The 16,025-nt window shown below is 31.9% G+C and overlaps 1 protein-coding gene across 3 annotated transcripts in view; it reads right to left on the reverse strand.

Moving 5' to 3' along the window:
* The window catches only part of LOC139496364 (uncharacterized), a 37,077-nt gene extending 27,776 nt beyond the window's left edge, over positions 1-9,301 (reverse strand). The window contains exons 1-2 of one of the 3 annotated variants that reach the window (XM_071284890.1): positions 9,098-9,301; positions 610-730 (exon numbers count right to left, since the gene is read on the reverse strand). The gene's annotated coding sequence lies outside the window, so the exon portion shown is untranslated. Of the gene's footprint in view, positions 1-609; positions 731-1,034; positions 1,146-8,773 lie in introns of those variants that run through there. The other 2 variants (XM_071284891.1, XM_071284892.1) reach the window with 2 other exon arrangements.
* Between the last annotated feature and the right edge of the window lie 6,724 nt (positions 9,302-16,025).

A 16,025-nucleotide genomic window follows, 5' to 3' on the forward strand; every position in this document is an offset into this window, starting at 1 on the left:
TATTAAAGTTGCAATATTTAACCAAAAAAAATAACTGTAATTTAATCATATGCAAGAAAGGCTTCCCTTTAATTTCAGTATAAAAAAATAAATAGCTTGCGTTTTACAACATGTACATCTTCACTAAACGTAAAATCTAAAATAAAATGCTACTAAAACTCTTTCTAAAGATTTTATTTTTAATTATTCTCGTTCAGAATATAAAGCGCATTGTTTACATGAAATCTTATCTCATATCTAAACACAGCTGGTTACATCGTTTGACTAATTAAAATACTACGCATGTAGGTTAATATTAGCAGCTTGTAATCGTGTGCAAAAAAATATTATATCATAATAAATTTCAGATCATACGTAAAATATCTCTATAGCAACTTAAGATGCTAATGCATATTCAACAGATTTGTAAGCTATTGCGCATGCATTTGAAAGGTGGTCATAGCTATTGCGCATGTATTTGAAAGGTGGTCATAGAAAGACCAGAAGTGTTCCGACTAACATCCGGTTTTCCGAAAGACTACATCACTCGTCCAATATATACTGCGTAAACCCTCAGGGGTTTACGCAATAAGAGAATAAATTCAATGGGTGACATATTTAATTACTTACATTCAATTAGTCGGTATATCCTATTCTGGTTAAATGTCCTCGAATATCACAAATATCATGTTAAATCCAATTATTATAAATCTCCACATCTAGTAAACGTTCTGTGTCTCCAGGTGGATATCTGAGGAACAAAGAAAATCAAATAGGTATGGTGAAAAAATATGTAAAATCTCAAGTACTTTTCAATGTTTTTTAACAAAGTGGTAACAGTACTCGGTCAATAATATAAATAAACATGGACTTTCTCAATACATATTTCCACAGAGTATTTCAATACATATTTCCAGTCCTGGTCAATAATATAAATACACACTGACTATCTCAATACATATTTCCAACATAACAATATTCCCTTTAATAACATAAATAATTTGTTGTTACGGTTAGGCGAACTTTTCTTTGTTTGTAAAAGTAACCGACTTTACCTTGGGTATTATCCTATTTAAATGCTCTTTTTCTGTCCTCAGTAGGTTTGATCTTAGTGGTGTTAGTAGTACCTTTAATTTAACGTTTAGAAAAACCGCAGCTTATCAATTACCTAAAATATCACAAGATTACACATTATTGAGTAAATAAGGACAAATAAATTCTCATTTCTTCTTTGTGTCTTTTTTTTTTGCATAGTCATTATTAGCGAATCAACAGTATTGATGTTTTGGTGAAGAACAGGTGTCTTTTAGAGAGTGTAGAAAAGGCTGTACTAATGACAGCATGATACGGCATTAAGTCAACAAGAGAATAATGAACAAATACAATTTAAGGTGGTACCTAACACTACAGGGAGATAACTCTGTAAAATCAGCTTAAAGTTTTAATTATGTTGCGTTGTGAAGGCAATGCAAAGCTTCTCAATGATCAAAATTAGTGTTTGTCAAACTGCTATATAACCAGTGTAATTTTTCTGATAAAACGCTTGGTTCAAATTTTTTGAATTTTTTATATTTTTGTTAAAAATGTTAAAGGGTCAAAGTAAATACTTTGTAAAAATTTTATAAAAATTAAACGAGCCAAATTAATTTTAGTGAAAGTGTTGGGTACCACCTTAAAGTTGCAACATTTTGTGCATGTAACAACTAAGCTTATTTGGTCCTTAGATATAGACTGAACCATTATGTAATTCATTGTTGCTGTCTTTGTTAGTAAGTCAATATGGATGAGTCCGTCTGTTGTTGGTAGGTGATTGTTGTTTGTTGTCTGTTGTACCTATATTGATGGATATATACATATTTAGTTGTACACTCAGACTGTATAAAAGATTTTATAGATATATTTTATAATTGTATAAATAAACCAATTTTTCAAGACTTTTTTCACCTTTCAGTAACAGTTATTTATTGATAACATCTTTTCAATGATTGAAAAAGAAATGTCAGCCATGTAGTTGAGAGGAAAAATAAAGAACTGAAGAAGGCCGATGGCCAAACGTCTTGAAAAATTGGTTTACTTATACAATTATAAAAAGTATGTTCCCTATTGGAATTTTGAAAACAAGGAGATATATTTTAATCAGACATTTATCTTTTATCTGACTAAATTCAGATATTAAGATATACATTATGTAAGGCCGTTAGTACCACATCTTCTTTTTTATATTATGTAATTACTTTCCTTGTTCTCTATATATACACATGATATATATGTCTCTCATTAATAAAATTATTCTAAATTCAAGTGACTTTTGTCTTCTATTGTATAAAATTTTATTATTAAATATTATCTTCTGTCTGCTAGACAATATAAGCTTCACTTCATCTCAATATAATGTCCTTCTAAGTTCTAGAAAAACAGAGCCCCCCTCCCTCCTCAAATTATGATACCAGAAACATCCCTTCCAAGACCTCTTCCAATTAATATCTTGATATTTTCCCATCTTGGCAAACATGGCAAGCACTCCCATCATTAAAATAAAATAAAACAACTTTATCTTCAGTTTAAATTCATTCTCAATTGAAGTGTGAAATAAAACACAATGGTTTTTTTTTCACTTTCACCTTTCAGTACAGTTTACATAGTAAACACTATAATCAGTGGGTTAATTAATGTAAGTATATTTTATCGTGTGTTTTTCTATGTTGTGATGTTATACTACTGTTTCAGAAAAAGGGAGAAGGTTTGGTACCATAAAAACATTTAATCCCGCTGCAAATGTTTGCACCTGTCCTAAGTCAGGAATCAGATGTACAGTAAGTTGTCGTTTGTTTATGCAATTTATATGTATTCTCGTTTTTTTATATAGATTAGATGGTTAGTTTTCCTGTTTGAATGTTTTTACACTAGTAATTTTTGGGCCTTTTAAAGCTTGTTGTTCAGTGTGAGCCAATGATCTGTGTTGAAGGCCATACCTTGACCTATAATGGTTTACTTTTATAAATTGTTATTTGGATGGAGAGTTGTCTCATTGGCACTCATACCACATCTTCCTATATCTATATAAGGGTCACCTCCAATAAGAGGTATCAAATTTACACCAAGATATTATGGTTAAGCAAAAAGAATAAATTTCAATACTTTTGAAGAGGGTTGGAACCCCTCATTTTTTTGGGACAACCAAATTATCAATGCATTTGAATGGTGACGTATAGTTGGAACACCCCCTTTACATTGGTTAGGAAGCCCCCTTTTTTCCACAATGTCAGTTATGTCAAAATCCTCTGATGTTGAACCAGTTAAAAAAATCTGCATATGAAAACACATTAAATTATGCTAGTCAACTTTTAACTAAGTGTAATATAACTTTTTCAAATTGTAAATTGTCACATTTCAGCTAGTGTTTCCTAAGCTGTACAAGTCCTGCCATTCATACATATGAAATACAAAAATGTATTTGCAAAAAAAATTAATATATAAATATAATTTATCTAACAAAATATATATTGAGTCTTATCAATCTTTTTAGATTTCCATTGCATTCTCTCCATGCATGCCAACATCATAAGTCTATGAATTATCAACAGGCGTTAGTCAAGGGCGTAACATGTATTTCTTAATCGTAATAATTTATCATGTACTTTTAGGAAAGTGATATTAAAGTCTAAACAAAAAAGCTTGTTTGAATATCATGTCTATGTCTATGTAGTCTAAGGAGATTATATAACAGAAGATGTTGACTATTAACCCCAGTGGCGGATCCAGTCATTTTAAAAAGGGGGTTCCTAACCCAGGACAAAGAAGGGGTTCCAACTACATGTCCCCATCCGAATGCATTGATTGCTCCCAAAAAAGGGATGGGTTCCAACCCCTGAAACCCCCCAACCCCCTGGATCCGCACCTGAACCCTAACAAGTACTAATTTTTTAATACACCATCAATGTATCTCAGACAGCAATCTCACAACTAAAGAAAAATAAATAACCAAACATCTAGCATTGTGTCTAAAGAGTAGCATTCATAATTGAGGGTGTTTTTTTATGTCAGTCTTATCTATGAATTTTTATCAATAATTAATATCTCAGTTTGACCATGTGGTAAACTGACCCCTACTAAGTAAATAAACCTTCTAACAGCTACTTTGGGTGGTTTGGCTGCAGGCTAACACTTCTACTCTACAAATACCACCTAATAAGTTAACTACAATAGAAAGTATGTTAAATTTTAACTTAATGAATAAAAAGATATCTGGAGTACATGAGAAAAGCAACCAAATTAGTTTTATCATTCACATGTTGAGTCACATGTATTTGTGGTTGTCTCATGTCAGAAAACTAATGGTGGTTTTAGAGGGGAGACTAGGGAAATGTTCCCAACATAGAGCTACTCAATGAAGTCACAAATTTAATATGAATGCCTTTTCTTCAACTTTCAAGCCATACTTTTAATGTTCAGCAGCAAATATTTCACACACGATCAAGAACAATTTATCAAAATTTTAAACACCAACAAGTGACACCTATATTGAACATGATCCCTAAATGACAAACCAAAATCAATATTTATCAAATACTTTCTCTCATTTTTAATTTGAGCAACAACCAACAACCTACAATCAATCGTTTTTTCTTATAATACAAAAAGATTTACCCTTTTGGTTTTTACTCTTGTATTTAAAAGTTAAGAAATTATAAAAATTGTAAACATACAACCTTATAGTGAACTGGTATGTCCAATGTATTTATTGACAAATTATAAAGAGTCTTTGTTGTGGCTTAAATCATAAAGAACAGATGTGGTCGGTGAGGCAGAACAGAGTTCAATAAACTGTGAAATGATGTGTATTGATTTTATTTAATGTGGGGTGGGAGGCTTCACTACATTAAATCATTACAAAATGACTTCAAGCCAAATATACATTATATTTAGTAGTCTTGTTGAAATTAATTATGCATTGGGATTTTATACTGTACTGAAGTATGCTTTTTTTGGATCAATCAGCAAAATAAATAAATGTATTTTAAAATAATATGTTATTATCATAATGTTTGAAGTATATGGAATAAATTTGAACTGCTGGTATTCTTAAAAACCAAGAGCGTAAGGACATACAAAATTATTCTTGGCCTTAGTCAAGGATTAGTGTTAGGGTCAGGCTATTCTTTTGAAAGATTTTAATAAAAAGTAACATATATCCAACAAAAATTTCTCTCTAGCTTTGCATTTTCTTTATACCTGTACTGTAAGACACAAATCATTAAACTTGTCTAGTAATTTTAATAGGACTTTCTAGTTAATGGTGCTGGTTTTGCTCATTGTTGAAATATAGCTGTTAACTTCTACAACCATGACATCATTTGGTCTCTGGGGGAGATCAGGAGAGTCTCATTGGCACAAATCTTCATTCTTTTAATTAAACTCCATTTTAATAATAAAAAAAAATTGAGAGTTTGCATTTTATATCTGGAGATTTAAGATTGATTTATTGATTGATTGTTAATGTTTTGACACCACTTTTAAGCGCCACTTTTGGGAGTATCAAATCATATTTCGTGGCAGCCATTTTTTATTGGTGGAGGAAGCTGGAGTGCCCAGAGAAAACCTCTGACCTTAGATAGGAAAACTGACAATCCGTGTCAATTAAGATTGAAGTTGAGTGCACTCACATGAGCAGAGTTCCAACTTACAACCTCAGTATTGACTGGCTAGTGATTACAGTCGTAGAGATTTAAGAAAACATATTCATGATAATGCATCTGTGTCGAGAGAGAGATGGTTTTGAATGTTAACTGAAAATATATCTGATCTTAACAAAGGAAGATGAACCACATTTTGGTCATTGTACTTTGAATTACACATACATGACATAAGAAGAAAGGCATCTGAGTCTCTCCTTCAAGCACAATATGCCATTTATATCAATCAATAATTTACATAATATCATACCAACCATATCTGTTTAATTGGATTGATCACAGTTTTGTCTCTAGGACTTGGTAATTAAATATTAGTAGGCCAATCATATTTAATTCTAAGTTTCAAGGATCAGTTATATTACAGTAAAAATGAGGATGGAAATGGGGACTCTGTCAAAGATACAACAACATGACTGAAGAGCAAAAAACAGCCAAAGGCCACCAATGGGTCATCTACACAGCGATAAAATCCCTCAGCCTGAGGGGCTTCAGCTGGCCCCTGAATAATAATGTGTATTATTGATAATGGATGTCATACATGCCTTTTTTTTTTTTAGCTAGTCATATTTGTAAAATCCTTTGTTTGAATGTATTGATTGGTTATAAAGGATTTTAATGACTGTCACATATTTATTGCTAGAAGGCTTTATCATGTTTATACATCCTCTGTTTTTTCTAATTTACAACAGGAATATATAGTAACAGAGGTTGACTTGATTATTAAACAAAAATTACTCAATTTTCTAACAAATAAATGTTTTCAAACTAATCATTGATGGTGATATCATATTCTATTTCATTATTCCAATTTCGGATAAGTTTCACGTTAATGAACCCACATTTACAAAATTCTGATTACATTGTTTGCTTTTATTATTGCAAAGAGGACAATACAGTTCAAATTTTGTTGAATTGAGGCAGAATGGATGGAAAGGCTTATATTATTATTGTCATGAGTCAGCATCTAACTTGTTTAACCCCGCCACATTCTATATGTATGTGCCTGTCTGAAGTCAGCTAGGAGCCTGTTATTCAGTGCTTGTTGTTTGTTGATGTGTTACAGATTTGTTTTTCATTCATTTTTGTACATAAATTAGGCCGTTAGTTTTACATATGTCATTTCAGGGCCTTTTATAGCTGACTATGCGGTATGGGCTTTGCTTATTGATGAAGGCCATAAGGTGACCTATAGTTGTTAATTTCTGGTTCATTTGGGCTCTTGTGGACAGTTGTCTCATTGGTAATCATACCACATCTTCTTTTGTATATTTACTATGTTATGTTAAGTATGTTCCCTTTAGGAATTTCTACACAAGAGTGCAATCTTTCAAATTTGTCAATTTACCAAAAAATACATTAATTACATGAATATTAAAACTTCCTAGCTTGACCATAATTTTAAACATTTTTTGCATTTCAAAATCTTATAACACCTTTTGTTTTTAAAGGCCATAGATGTGTAAAATTTCATTATATTTGAACACCTTATTGAAGACAAATTTTTTCATGACAGAAAATATCAAGTCAGTTTAAAAGGACTGATCATGTTTCTAATTAATTCTGCACCTTAAAATTTCAATTTAAAATCTTCCATTTATCCTTTTGTTGTCAATAACATGATTAATACATGTTTACTGATATGACAATTTTCTATGTAACATTTAAAAATTAAAATAACTGTTATATCTAATTTCCTAATTTAATCCAATTTACTCACACTATAAATTAAATTTCATAATTAAATTCAAGGACATGATATTTAATTCAATATATGTCTCTACTCTCATCATTCTAATCACACAATAAAAGTGTCTCAGTTGGGTTTTTTTGTTGAGCCCTTCACCAGTCTTTTGCCAGCTGACAGGGGTACTGTGACATGGACAATAAAATCAATAGATTAAATCCTAACCCAGACCATGTTACCACATACATTGTGTACATTGTCATTGATTATGTAATTATTGTGTAAATTTATGTATCCACTGGTCAAAACAATCATAACATGGGACAATACACAATTATGGCCTCAGAGATTTATTATTTGTTAAAGGTCCTATTCAAACATTTAAAACTAATTAGCTTAATTATTATCATAGTTTTATGATAAGTCACACAATATAACATTATTTATTATCATGATTTTTATTCAAGAAAATTGTAAATTTAACCATTCAGCGGATTGCTGGATATTTCCAGTATTAAAAATATAAATATCTTTCAATGGAACATCAATAGTGTCCAGATTATTGCTCAACTGTTTTTTACCAAAATAGTTTTATAAGTAAAAAAAAATTGGAAATACTTAAATCTGAATCTAGCCTGTATCCTGAATTTATAACAGTAACTTTAGAGGTTTTCAGGACTGGAAAGTTAATGTAATTCACTAATAAATTTTCATTTCACCTCTTTTATAGCCTTTCAAAGAATTGTGATTTTGACTGCTTATTATTTTGCTTTAAAGAGGTGCAATTTTCTTAAAGTTTGATAAGCTATGGTTCAAATAAAATATGACAGTAGACAGACTTCCATAGTGGTTAAACGGTCTTAAAAGGGGGATACACCTCTCAGATGTGCCTGTCCATGTGAAGGGGAAATAACCCTGATATATTTTGTGGACACAATAATACATGTACTTGAATCAGTGACTTTAAAATCACTCATTAAGGTAAGTATCCTGACTGTACAAAATCATATGGATAGTTAAGTTTGTTGAACAACCCTTACCCCCTCCCCCCTTTTTCAAAACCACCAGCACCACAGCCCTATACTCCCCTCAACCCCCAACCTCATAGTAGTTATCTCTGTGGTATAGATGGTTAGCATTAAAATCTACATACCACACTTGTTCTTCACACAGCTTCAAAGTCAATGAAAACATGTATAAACCCACAATACATTGTAACAATCATGACAACCAGTAGATGATAAATCCCAATTATGCCAGATTTTGTTGGTGCAAGTAAACTTATAATAGGACATCAAACACTTCATGGTAAACTTGATAAGACACTGTGTTTCTAGAGTACAACTTATCATGTCATCTTTCATTAACAAACTGCCAGTATTTGTATATAATCATGATAATGAACACTTTTACTCACCAGATTTTTATTCCAGACAATTCTGTTTTGAAATAGTCTGACAGAAAAACGTTTTTATAATCCTTGTATCAAATCATTTAAAGTGTAATTGCTGGGAAATAAAAACTATGTATTGCTACAACTTTCTACTGCCCAATCAAAACATTTACAGGTTTCAAAAACTCCATTCTCTTTCTAACATGTCTAATGAAATTATGTTATCTAAATTATGTTATTCCAGTGTGCTACACACAACTGTTCTCTTAAATGCGATTTCAAATATAAGAATCCCAATTCCTTGTGTGTATTCATGTGATGAAATATTTAGTGTATTTGTACTATTACCTTGAACATGTCATATTATTCCACAACAAATCTCTTTTATTCTTCTAATTAACACATGCTTCTGTCATTATGACTCAGATTTCAAAACACACCTGAAATGTGAAGTTGGAACATCTGGATAATTAGTCTGTGAGAATGATGTGGACTGTTCCATTGTTACCAATAGGGGTGTCCATGTTGTTATCACCATGTCATTATGATTACCTAAAATTACATATTTTATTAGAAAATCAATTATCAAAATGATAGCCTTATCTGCAGACATTTGTCTTTTCTGTCATATTTCAGTCAATACATTTTTTTTAAAAACATAATCTACCAAATAAAAAAAACCTAACAAGATGAAAAGATAATGTTTTGAAAATGTTATTAAATGTATGAAAATATTCTTATCAATATTTTTTCCAGTTTGTTTGTTTAATTTATTATTGTGGCTAAGGCCATGTTTGTTTATCAATTTATTTTGGGTCTAGTCGAATTTTATAAACCAACCACACATTAGAAAATAAAATTAATTCACTTATGAAAAACTGTTCATATGAGAACTATATAATTATTATTTATTTCTTCCAATTCAGATAAAAATAACACTAGTGCAGAAAAAGATTTTTCATCAATATTTATTATCAGTTTTGTATGTATTTAGTCTTATAATAGGAAATTCAAACCATATGCTAAACCAGAGACATGTATACGTATTTATATGTCTCTGGCTAAACTCGTCTTGTATATAAAACAAAAAACAAACCCAATTGTCAAATCTTTTAAACATGATATGTATGGCATGTTCTCCAGAACAGGAATCTCCAAACACAGCTTAAGTAAAGTTCCACAATGTGCTGAAAACATATTTACTTTTGCCCCTATATGGTTATGCACTCATCATATGGATTCCTGAAATAAAAATGCTTTAATATATAGCTCAAATAGCAGTGAAAATATGCTGTAAACAAATTTATTTTTGTGGATATTTTATTTTGTGTTTACAGCCCCTTCTAATCCATTATGAGGTGATTTAATTTCGCGATATGGAATAATTTGAGTTTGACATATTTTTACTTGCAAAGGTTGCAAAAATAAATCGCTCAAGAAAAATAGTAGGTTTACAATATGCACTTTTTACATTTAATTTTTTACCTTTTTAATTATCTGATTAATTTTTCTCATATAACAGCCGAAATGGTCTTGTAGTAGTGTGTTCACCTAGAGTGCTCATTGCTGAAGGTCATGGATTCAAACCAAAGACTTTTAAATTGGTAATTGTTACTTATCCAATAGGCACAATAAATGGCACCAAGGAGTAAGAGCAGAGACTTGTGAACTCAGAGCCAGAAAATAAATGATGCAGTGGCAGATCCAAGGGCAGGGTTCCAGGGGTTTTGGACGATCAATGCATTTGAATAAGGACCTATGGTTGAAATACCTCCCCCCTTTTTCTCCAGGGTTGGGCCCCCCTTTAAAAATGGCTGAATCTGCCCTGCAATATGTCTGTGTTGGGTAACTTGTTTTCCAAAAGACTATAAATATATAATTACCTTGTTACAAAGCAGGTTAAAAATAAAGCCATTTTATAACTTGCTATACATTTTGGGTTTTGTTTCCTGTTGAAAGCCGTACAGTTATAACTGTATTTTCTAATTAGGGGCAGATCCAGCCATTTTCAAAAGGGGGGGTTCCCAACCCTGGATAAAGCGGGCGGTTCCAACCATATTCCTATTCAAATTTATTGATTGTCCAAAAATAAGGGGGATTTCCAACCCCCAGAACCCCTCCCCCCTCTGGATCCACCACTGCTAACATATATACATGTCATTTGGTAAATGGTGGATATGTTCCAGACCATATGAGTATTTGGACCGTACGCGTACGGTCCGGACCGTATACGTATACTCGTACGGTCCGACCATACGCGTACGGTCGGACCGTATGAGTATACGCGTATGGTCCAGTACGAGACTCAGATAACCATTTATCACAATCTTTATTTTTAGTTTTATAAATTGTTATCATTACAATTACTTTTAGATGGATAAAATGAACAATTGAACAATTGACATTAAATATTTGTTTAATGGTATATCTGAATACTATTTTGGTACTCTCGCCCAAGGTGACACTTACTACCACAATTAATGATATATTTTTTACATTTACATGTTTGCAGTTCATTCATGTTCCTTTGCATTTGCATTTTTTTGTAAAGTTTCTAATATTCTAAAATTGTCGTCCCACATCATGTTAACTTCCGATATCGTAAACTTCTATGATCATAATTCAATTAATGTATTACTGATCGACATACTAAATACAAGATATTAATAGATTTAATAAGCGTGAATTTTTTTATTACTTAACAAATATAGCTTTTATTCCAATTACAATTGAACTTTTCCATATTAATTTGAGAGTTAAGTTATGTTGATCTGTACATGAACGTTACATGAATTTGTAACTTATAAACTTAAGCAACTTCTTAATGATATTAATCAGACCGTACGCGTACGGTCCGACCGTATGAGTATTTTGAAAAAGTACGCATACGGTCCAGACCGTACGCGTACGGTCCAAATACTCATACGGTCCGGAACAGATATATATAGTAGTCCCTATGTCAATCCTACCACATCTTCTTATTTTTTGTATTTGTATATACTCAAAATGTTTGATACGCATCTTGCATTTATCTCTTTGATTAGTGTTTGATTTTTGTGTGTTTCATAATTACACTTTCACCTATGGCGCCATATAAACCAAAATATGATTACAGCCAAAACATCCCAATTTACTACATATAATTTGATTGCTAACAAAACATACTTAAGACACTTATCAAATCAATGATTGATGTCTATACAAACAGAAATGATACTTCACAAAACATTACTTCATTTTTTGGCAAATAATTAATACTTTATAAAATTGTAAAATCATAAAACAATTTCAGAGAAGTGATAAGTAAATAGATGATTACCTTGTTTTATAAAAAAAACAAGAGGGTGATTATCTCCCCTTGACTGTATCTGGTTATTTTGCTTATTAGAAAATTAGTGGAATGTTTGTAAATATTGTGTAGATAATCAGGTTAACTTGTTAACTGCAAAATAATATTGATACTGGAAATTGGGAATGTGTAGAAGAGACATTATACAACACGACCAAGGAGCAGACAACAGCCAAAATCCACCAATGGGTCTTCAATGCAGCGAGAAACTCCCCCACCTGGAGACGTGCTTAAGATGGCCCCTTAACAAAAATGTATACATGTACTAGTTCAGTGATAACAGACGCATTCTCTTATCAGTAATCTATTGATTTCTTTTAAAACAATTGGTAAAATTATAATAAAAAATATTTACAATCTTAATTTAAGGAAATCATACAAGGAGTCTGGAAAATTTGTCCATGTTGTCTCTCTTGTAGATCTTATTCTACTTATAATCTTTTTGCTATTAAAAGATTATCTAGATAGAGTTGTGTCAAAAATACAAATATAGGTAAAAATCATCATTGAATCAGGGGTGGGAAAATGGGGGAATGCATTTAAGAAGTTGGTATATAATTTGAATTATTTGTAGATATTACGTGCTGAACAATTTCTCTCTTTTCAATTTGGTGCCAAAAAAGAAAAAGAACATTTCAACCAGTTTAGAAAGTTATCTAGCTTAGGGAGATGCATAAATTGACCTTGTTGATTCATGTTTCTATAAGTATGGTGTTTACCAAAATACACTCCTTTTCAAACATGTAGAAAAATGGCGGACAAAATTCTCAATTTTATATAATTTGTGTTTGGACCACTATATTTATATTCAATGAACAATTTTTGATACGAGTAAGACAATCAGGTAAGAACATTGTTATTTGAAGTTTTGTTAAAGTAAGAAAAGTCTCATATTGGTCACAATAATTATTTGTTTGTTTAAAGCAAAAGTTACTACCAGTCTAATTTGAGCTTGAATTCAGTGTTTTCAATTAGTGTTTGGAGAAAATCTAAATGTGTTTTTCTATGCTGGAAATAGAACATTGAAGGAAATTAAGTAAAACAGAAGTCAATATGACAAGTGTTGTGCTGTAATTGATATAGAACTACTCATTTGAGCCTGGTCAGAAAGAACCTATGAGAAAGTAGTACATACATTAAACAAAATAGTTCCTAGGCACAGCCATAACTTTGTCAACAAGTAAAAGAAAGGGACTTCAGATCACTTTAGAACTCTTGTTAAACAAAGGGACCTAGGATCACTATAGAAGAACTCTTGTTTAACAAAGGGACCTAGGATCACTTTAGAACTCTTGTTTATCAAAGGGACCTAGGATCACTTTAGAACTCTTGTTAAACAAAGGGACCTAGGATCACTTTAGAACTCTTGTTTAACAAAGGGACCTAGGATCACTATAGAACTCTTGTTAAACAAAGGGACCTAGGATCACTTTAGAACTCTTGTTTAACAAAGGACCTAGGATCACTTTAGAACTCTTGTTTAACAAAGGGACCTAGGATCACTATAGAACTCTTGTTAAACAAAGGGACCTAGGATCACTTTAGAACTCTTGTTACATAAAGGGACCTAGGATCACTTTAGAACTCTTGTTTAACAAAGGGACCTAGGATCACTTTAGAACTCTTGTTAAACAAAGGGACCTAGGATCACTTTAGAACTCTTGTTAAACAAAGGGACCTAGGACCACTTTAGAACTCTTGTTTTAACAAAGGGACCTAGAATCACTTTAGAATTCTTGTTTAACAAAGGGACCTAGGATCACTTTAGAACTCTTGTTTAACAAAGGGACCTAGGATCACTTTAGAACTCTTGTTTAACAAAGGGACCTAGAATCACTTTAGAACTCTTGTTTATTAAAGGGACCTAGGATCACTTTAGAACTCTTGTTTAACAAAGGGACCTAGGATCACTTTAAAACTCTTTTTAAACAAAGGGACCTAGGATCACTTTAGAACTCTTGTTTAACAAAGGGACCTAGGATCACTTTAGAACTCTTGTTAAATAAAGGGACCTAGGACCACTTTAGAACTCTTGTTTAACAAAGGGACATATGATCACTTTAAAACTCTTTTTAAACAAAGCGACCTAGGATCACTTTAGAACTCTTGTTAAATAAAGGGACCTAGGACCACTTTAGAACTCTTGTTTAACAAAGGGACCTAGGATCACTTTAAAACTCTTTTTAAACAAAGGGACCTAGGATCACTTTAAAACTCTTGTTTAACAAAGGGACCTAGGACCACTTTAGAACTCTTGTTTAACAAAGGGACCTAGGATCACTTTAGAACTTTTGTTTAACAAAGGGACCTAGGATCACTTTAGAACTCTTGTTTAACAAAGGGACATAGGATCACTTTAGAACTCTTGTTTAACAAAGGGACCTAGAATCACTTTAGAACTCTTGTTTAACAAAGGGACCAAGGATCACTTTAGAACTCTTGTTTATTAAAGGGACCTAGGATCACTTTAGAACTCTTGTTTATTAAAGGGACCTAGAATCGCTTTAGAACTCTTGTTTATTAAAGGGACCTTGGATCGCTTTAGCACTCTTGTTTATTAAAGGGACCTAGGATCGCTTTAGAACTCTTCTTTATTAAAGGGACCTAGAATCGCTTTAGAACTCTTGTTTAACAAAGGGACCTAGGATCACTTTAGAACTCTTGTTTAACAAAGGGACCTAAGATCACTTTAGAACTCTTGTTTAACAAAGGGACCTAGGATCACTTTAGAACTCTTGTTTAACAAAGGGACCTAGGATCACTTTAGATCTCTTGTTGAAAGTTTCATTTGATTAATAAAATCATAAATGAAATCTTAATAGAAGAGCACATTTTCCTTGTAGTTCAGATCAGAAGTACCTGTTTTGTCAAATTTCTGGGAACCAGTGCACTCTAATATCATATGCAATTAAAAGTATGCTAATCTTTTCAGCACAAGTCAGGGTAAGGTACAGTTTAGACTTGAAATGGCAGCAACTTTATTTGAACTTCAGACAAAGTAACTATTAATGCTTGAAATTGTAGAATTTAACATAGAAAGGAATGAGGCTATGGATTAGCAGTTTTACATCTTATCACTCAAATCAAAGGCTAAAGTTATAAAGGTTGAATAAAGTACAAACTTTGAGGACCCAAATTTCTGAAAGGTATTGGGGGGGTCTCATTGGGGGGTTCCGATCCCGGATCCCGCTTACTGTTTTGTCAGATTCCTGTATCCCGCTTACACTATATACGTAAGCAATTCTCATTTTTTTGTCATTTCCCGGGTCCCGCTAGACCTCATTTCCTGTTTTCATGACACAATAATTTGACTTTCCCGTTTTCATGACACAATAATTTGACTTTCCCGTGTCACGCTTACCAAAAATCGGCAATCCCGCATCACGCTTAGACCCCAATGAGACCTACTATTGGCTATTGTCAAATGCAGCTTAGGTAATTTATTCTTGATAAAAAAAAGTTTCATTTTTATTGCTGTTAATCGAACCCCTTTATTAGGTATAATATATATTCATCAGAGGGCATAATGATGATCTTCTGAAACCTGTTCATTTGATTTCTAAGTAAAAGGGAAATAACTTTAAATTTAAAATCTGATGCCAAATACAATCTCAGGGTCAGGAAAAAATCTTGAGTAACGAGGTAATGTCTAGATATTGAAGTTTCTGTCCACACTGGTCACATAAATAGAAAATGAACTGCATTGTTTATAATTTACCAAGTTGATAAATTTTTTACCATGTTTTTTTTCACTACTTCAGAATAAATAATTTAGAAAATATCATTAATTTGATGATGACAAATGGATATTAAGACTGTATTACATTATTTAGTCCATAAAAATGTCCAAATGAGACAGTAGAGAAAAGAGAGATATATGTTGGAGTGATTAAATTAAGTTATCCCTCTTTGAACAATATTTTAAAC

The sequence above is a fragment of the Mytilus edulis genome, chromosome 11, assembly GCF_963676685.1.
Source record: "Mytilus edulis chromosome 11, xbMytEdul2.2, whole genome shotgun sequence".
Classification (NCBI taxonomy): domain Eukaryota; kingdom Metazoa; phylum Mollusca; class Bivalvia; order Mytilida; family Mytilidae; genus Mytilus; species Mytilus edulis.